This window comes from Tupaia chinensis, unplaced genomic scaffold (assembly GCF_000334495.1).
Source record: "Tupaia chinensis unplaced genomic scaffold, TupChi_1.0 Scaffold143064_1, whole genome shotgun sequence".
NCBI classification, from domain to species: Eukaryota; Metazoa; Chordata; class Mammalia; order Scandentia; family Tupaiidae; genus Tupaia; species Tupaia belangeri.
In genome coordinates this window covers 739,757-746,766 of record NW_006202908.1, presented here as the reverse complement: position 1 = coordinate 746,766, position 7,010 = coordinate 739,757, and positions in this window count along the sequence as shown.

The following is a 7,010-nucleotide window of genomic DNA, read 5'->3' as shown; positions in this document are numbered from 1 at the left end:
GAGAGAGGGAAAGTGGAAAACCACTCCCCTGGGAGAGAGTCACACTGCAACCCCTCCTCCTCTGTTCTGGGATCCTGGATGTGCACACACACATGTGTCCAGCATGATTTTTCAAGCTGCCAGGTCTGAGGCTCGAACCATGGTTGGCTAAGTGGGAGTCCATTGCCTTAACCAGCACACTATCTGCTGGTCTCAATAGACATTTGGTTTAAATGAGACACTAGGAGTAGCTATTTAGCATCTAGAACCCCCTGATCTGGTTCCAACCTAAGGGGAGATTGTTTAGAAAGTGAAGGACTTTCACCTGGGGCACACATTCCAGAGCCAAGTGTTTCAAATATTCTCCAAATGCACTGCCAGGGCCTGCCAATTTGCATAATGGTTTTAGAAACAATCTTTCATTGGTGAAACGAGTGCTATTCTGTTTTTAAGAGAGATTTTCACTATAGGGCGCGTGCACTTGCCAGAGAGAAAGAAAGGGAGAAATCACCCCCAGGGGGCTGGCCATGCTGCAATCAATCTCTTCTCCTCCATTCTCCTCTCGGGATCTTGGGCATGCATGCACACACACCCAGCATAAGTTTTAAGTCGCTGGGTCCGGGACTTGAACCGTGTTGACTATGTGGGAGTACGGCAATGTAACCATTATGCCACCTGCTGGTCCCTGAAATGAGCGGCAGTGAAGACTTGTGGCTGGGGCCAGGCGAGGACGCAGCAGCAACGCAACTGGATCCACATGGGCAAGGTCCTGGGTGTGTGTCCCTGTGCAAGTCAGGCACAAGCACACGTCTGTGATCTGGCTTGGCTGAGGCTGCGGGTGGACAGCAGCATGGAGATCTTGTGGCACCGTCTCTCTCTCTCTCTCCCTCTCTCCTTCTTTCTCTCTCCCTCTTTCTCTCTGGAGAAATAAAGGAATCAACTTGAAAATTTTTGTGTTCATGGAACCAGCAGTTGGCATAATGGCTAAGTCGCTGGACTCCCGTGTAGTTGATTGTGGTTCAAGTGCTGACCCTGTGGCCTAAACTCACACTAGGTGCATGTGCGTGCGTGCCCAAGATCCCGAGAGGAGAATGGAGGAGAAAGGATTACGGTGTGGCCATCCCCCCTGGGGGGTGATTTCTCACTTTCTCTCTCTCTTTCTCTCTCTGTCTCTCTGGTGCGCACACACATCCTATAGCAAAAACCTCTCAAAACAAAACAAAACCAAAAAGCTTTTGTGTTCAGCTTAAGGGACCTGGTTCGTCTCCATCACCCCATGTCAGTAAGTTCTGGCTCTGGTTCCCACCTCTAGGAGGACTTTGTTGAGCTGGGCAGGAGGACCCCCCAGGTGCTATGGCCACCATTGTGCTGGCCACAGAGTGAACCTTTCATTCAGAATTGAGGACAGAGAGCAGGACTTCCCTAAGCTTATCACAATGGATCTGTATGATTTTTCATCCTTGGTATTAATAAACGTTTGTGGCATAGTTTTGCCAGAGACCTGATTTCTGCATAGCAAGGAGTCATTGGGGAAAGCGACAGTAGGCTTCACCTTCTTTCAACCACTGGATCCTACTCTAATTCACTTGCTAACTTGTCTTAGGCTAAGTCACGAAAGGGCGTGTCCATGTGGCCCTCCTGCACGTCAGCTATTACCTCGGCCATACGGTCCCCAGCACTGTGACTTTTCCTGTTCTCTCTCTTCTGCAGGGACCGTCACTCTGCACCCCTCTCCCTCTTCCTTCAATTAGAGCAAAAGTCTCTGGTAGCTTGGTCCCCACTCAGTCCATCACTCAATCCCCAGACATGCCCAGACACCCTGCCTGGGCTCCAGTGGCAACCTCTGCCACTTATGCGATTTGATAACAATGTTTGAGAAACATCAGGTCCAGGACGGCCCTTTGTCATACAAAGATGGGAAGCTTTCCCTTACGTTTTCCTCATAGAAAGAACGGGCGCCAGAGGGTGAGCAGCTGTGATGAATGCTCTGCAGTTCTGGCCCCGCGTTGGGAGGTCCTGGTTGGTGATCCAGGGCCTCCCTGTGCATGCCAGAGGTGTGCACAGACAGGAGGTCGAGGCCGAAGGACCATAGTGCTGTCGGCGTCTCGCTCTTTCTCTGTCTCAGAGGAAATACACGAATAAGCTCTATAGGTACACACGTACGCATACATACATGGACACACCTATGTATCCTACTCAGTTTCCTTCCCTTTCCCCTCTCACGATGCAGGTTTCTGAAGCTTGGGATGACAAGATCAGCTCCTGCCGTAAATCTAGCCAGCAGAGCAGCGAGGACTGGGGTGGGGGGCGGGGTGGGTCCTTGGAAACATAAATAACATACAGAAAAGTGACAGTAAGATTTTGGATCAATAACGAGCTCTCTGTTGCATTAGCAAGTGGATTAACACCATTTATAAGTATGAACCCAAGAATGTGTTGGAAAACAGCCTCTCCGAGATGTTTTGGGATGGAGCCGTGATAACAGATTAACAAATTCTGGCCAACAGACCAGATATTCTGTTGTTTGACAAACTTAATAAAACAGAGATGCTCATTGATACTGCTTTCTACTCAACAGAAATATCCCACAAACATATGCAGCGAGGATAGATCAAGTATGCGGCTTTGACGACGGGGTTGAAATGAAAGCAGAATGTGAGAGACAATGAAAAGTCTAGCTGTCCTTTCTGAACTTATGGAGGTTTCCCAACTTAAAAAACTGGACATTCGGGGCAGGCAGGTGGTTCCGAGGTTGTCACTGGGTCCAGGAATCAAACACCCGGGAGCTGTGTGGTGGGACTTCCTGCTGGAGCATTTTGTAAAACCGTTTGTGCATAATGTTGGTTACTACGAGGCAGATGCAAGCTGCGGTCTCCAGCATCGCATTTGAAGAACTTTTCAGTGAAGTATGGCGCACACACAGAAACCACATACGTGCTTAGATCCAGTGATTAGAGCGCTGGATCTCCATATAGCCGACCATGGTTCAAGTCCTGGACCTGGTGACTTCTTTCTCGCTTTCCCTTTCTCTATCTCTGGTCAAATTTAAAAATAATAATAACAAATAAATAAATGATTTTTTTTTTTTTTTAAAAAGGACATTCACTGTGGGTGAGCCTCCATTCAGAGAAAGAGGTTATGAGGGCCGAATGGTGGCTCAGTGGGAATGGAACTGAGCTCACATACCAAGATCCTAAGTGAGTCCTGAGGCCCGGGCATGTGCACTTGGGGCGTGTGTGAGTCAGGCCAGCTGATGAGGGGGCGGTCATGGCACAGAGACCTGCTGGGAGTGTCTCTCTCTGTCTCTGATGGAAAAAAGTAACAAAACTTTATTTTTTTTTTTTGAGAGGTTTTTGCTATAGGGCACGTGCGCTTACCAGCCAGACAGAGAGAGACAGAGAGACAGAAAGCGAGAAATCACCCCCCAGGGGGGATGGCCACGCCGCAATCCCTTCTCCTCCATTCTCCTCTCGGAATCTTGGGCACGCATGCACACACGCCCGGTGTGAGTTTAAGCCACTTGGTCCAGGACTCGAACTGCGGTCACCTGCATGGGAGTCCAGCGACATAGCCACTACGCTAACTACTGGTCCCAAAACATTTTTTTAAAGAGCTATTTATTTAATTTTATTTTTTATTATTTTTTAGTTTGCTATAGGGCATGTGTGCTCACTAGAGAAAGAGAGAGAGAGAGAGAGAGAGAGCGCAAGCAAGCTACCAGGTCCTGGACTCAAACCACAGCTGGTCATGTGAGTCCAGTGCCCTAACCATCATGCCACCTGCTGGCCCCCAAAACTATTTTTTTTAAAGAACAGAGGTTATATATACATACAGGCTATTTCTTTCCATTTTAGTGATGAGTAATCAAAATGTGTTTAGCCTCTGCTTATTTTCGCAGTATATAAAGATCTTGTAACCCAAATAAAAATAAAGCAATGATGTGACGTAAGCATGTATGTGGTTTCTGTGTGTGCGCCATACTTCACTGAAAAGTTCTTCAAATGCGATGCTGGAGACCGCAGCTTGCATCTGCCTCGTAGTAACCAACATTATGCACAAACGGTTTTACAAAATGCTCCAGCAGGAAGTCCCACCACACAGCTCCCGGGTGTTTGATTCCTGGACCCAGTGACAACCTTGGAACTAGCAGCTGACCTCGTCCAACCGTGGGTGCTTTCCAAGCTCTGATAGACGTGAGAAAAGTGGCAACATTAGCAGTGTGTGTGTGACGAGGCTTTATTCTTTAAAAACAGGGGACGGGCTCCATGGTACAGCAGTCATGTGCTAATGAAGGACAGCTGGACCCCACACGGTGGCCTCCCGTCCCCAGCTCCATCAGCCCCAAACACGCGGGCTCGTGTGAGTGCCCAAGGTTGCCTGGGCTGCAGGGCTGGAGGGAGGGGATAGTAGTGCGACCAGACCCTGGACGGTGCTTTTCTCTCTCATGTGCACTGTGATTTTGCCATAGGACGTGTGCACTTACCAGAGAGAGAGAGAGAGAGAGAGAGGAAAAGGGAGAACTCACCCCCAGGGGGATGGCCTTCTCCATTCTCCTCTCGGGACTGTGCATGCACATGCACTCACCCAGCCTGCTTTTTTAAGCTTCCGGGTCAGGATTGGAACTCCAGAGTCAGCCATGTGGGATCCAGTGCCTTAACCTCCACACCACCTGCTAGCTCCAAGAAAAAAAAAATTAACTAAAAAGTTTTAAAAAGCCACAAGCCCGTAGGTGTTTTTGCTTGCCACTGTCCAGGACTCGAACTGCGGTCAACTACATGGGAGTCCAGCGACATAGCCACTACGCTAACTACTGGTCCCAAAACATTTTTTTAAAGAGCTATTTATTTAATTTTATTTTTTATTATTTTTTAGTTTGCTATAGGGCATGTGTGCTCACTAGAGAAAGAGAGAGAGAGAGAGAGAGAGAGCGCAAGCAAGCTACCAGGTCCTGGACTCAAACCACAGCTGGTCATGTGAGTCCAGTGCCCTAACCATCATGCCACCTGCTGGCCCCCAAAACTATTTTTTTTAAAGAACAGAGGTTATATATACATACAGGCTATTTCTTTCCATTTTAGTGATGAGTAATCAAAATGTGTTTAGCCTCTGCTTATTTTCGCAGTATATAAAGATCTTGTAACCCAAATAAAAATAAAGCAATGATGTGACGTAAGCATGTATGTGGTTTCTGTGTGTGCGCCATACTTCACTGAAAAGTTCTTCAAATGCGATGCTGGAGACCGCAGCTTGCATCTGCCTCGTAGTAACCAACATTATGCACAAACGGTTTTACAAAATGCTCCAGCAGGAAGTCCCACCACACAGCTCCCGGGTGTTTGATTCCTGGACCCAGTGACAACCTTGGAACTAGCAGCTGACCTCGTCCAACCGTGGGTGCTTTCCAAGCTCTGATAGACGTGAGAAAAGTGGCAACATTAGCAGTGTGTGTGTGAGACGAGGCTTTATTCTTTAAAAACAGGGGACGGGCTCCATGGTACAGCAGTCATGTGCTAATGAAGGACAGCTGGACCCCACACGGTGGCCTCCCGTCCCCAGCTCCATCAGCCCCAAACACGCGGGCTCGTGTGAGTGCCCAAGGTTGCCTGGGCTGCAGGGCTGGAGGGAGGGGATAGTAGTGCGACCAGACCCTGGACGGTGCTTTTCTCTCTCATGTGCACTGTGATTTTGCCATAGGACGTGTGCACTTACCAGAGAGAGAGAGAGAGAGAGAGAGGAAAAGGGAGAACTCACCCCCAGGGGGATGGCCTTCTCCATTCTCCTCTCGGGACTGTGCATGCACATGCACTCACCCAGCCTGCTTTTTTAAGCTTCCGGGTCAGGATTGGAACTCCAGAGTCAGCCATGTGGGATCCAGTGCCTTAACCTCCACACCACCTGCTAGCTCCAAGAAAAAAAAAATTAACTAAAAAGTTTTAAAAAGCCACAAGCCCGTAGGTGTTTTTGCTTGCCACTGAGTCACATAGCTTACCTCTGGCCCATGAGCCAGTGAGTAAAGCCAAATAAGCCTTGTTTAAACTGCCTAGCAACCCCCAGGAGCCTACTCAGCCAGTCCCGCCCCGGTTTCCTTCCTCAATCCGGGTAAATGAAATAAAACCACGGGTCTTGAGAGTAATGGTTTGAGAATCTAAATTTATAGGGTGAAGAAAAAGCCTGCAGATGAGTAATGCTTGAATACTTTCCAGAACCTTCTTTCCCAAGCAAGCCCTGACTAGTGCGCAAGGTGACCATGGCATTGGCGCTGCGAATGTCACCTGCAGGATGGGCGGGGGGGCGCTGACGTCATCGGCTCGTCCTGGCTGGCCCGCAGCTCTGTACCCTGCGCACACCATGGGGCCTGGCGACGATGCTCCTCCGCCACGTGGGAGACGTGACCTAGGTCACGGGCCAATGTTCAGCCCTGGAGGGCGGTGACACCGAAATAAAAGAAAGAATTAAAAAATAAGATAAATAAAACACACATTGGGGGTTTCTTTTCCAACCTAAAGAATGGGGAGAGAGGGAACAGCAAATGACGTAAAGGTTACGTCACGGGACTCTCACATGGGTGACCGCGGTTCAAGTCTGGACCCAGAGGCTTGCAACTGCGTGCCCAAAATCCCGAGAGGGGAATGGAGAAGGGATTGCAGCATGGCCGTATGGGGAGAGGGTGTGGGGGGAAATTTCTCCCTGTCTGTCTCTCCAGTGAACAAAAATCTCTCTAAAAAGAAAAGAAAAAGAATGGGGGGAGAAATGGCCCTTTGGAAGAGCGAATGAGAGAACGGTCAGCCTACCGGTGCGTGCGTGTGCGTGATGACCCCTGCCAGCGCCTTGGGTGGCCCCCGGGAGCCACAAGGGGTTTTCCCACATTCTCGTAACTGGCACTCAGCTGCTTTGGGGTGGACACCGGACCCCCGTGCCCCCGGGAGCCACAAGGGGTTTTCCCACATTCTCGTAACTGGCACTCAGCTGCTTTGGGGTGGACACCGGACCCCCGTGCAGGCGCAGGCGCAGGCGCAGACCCACCCCGGGAT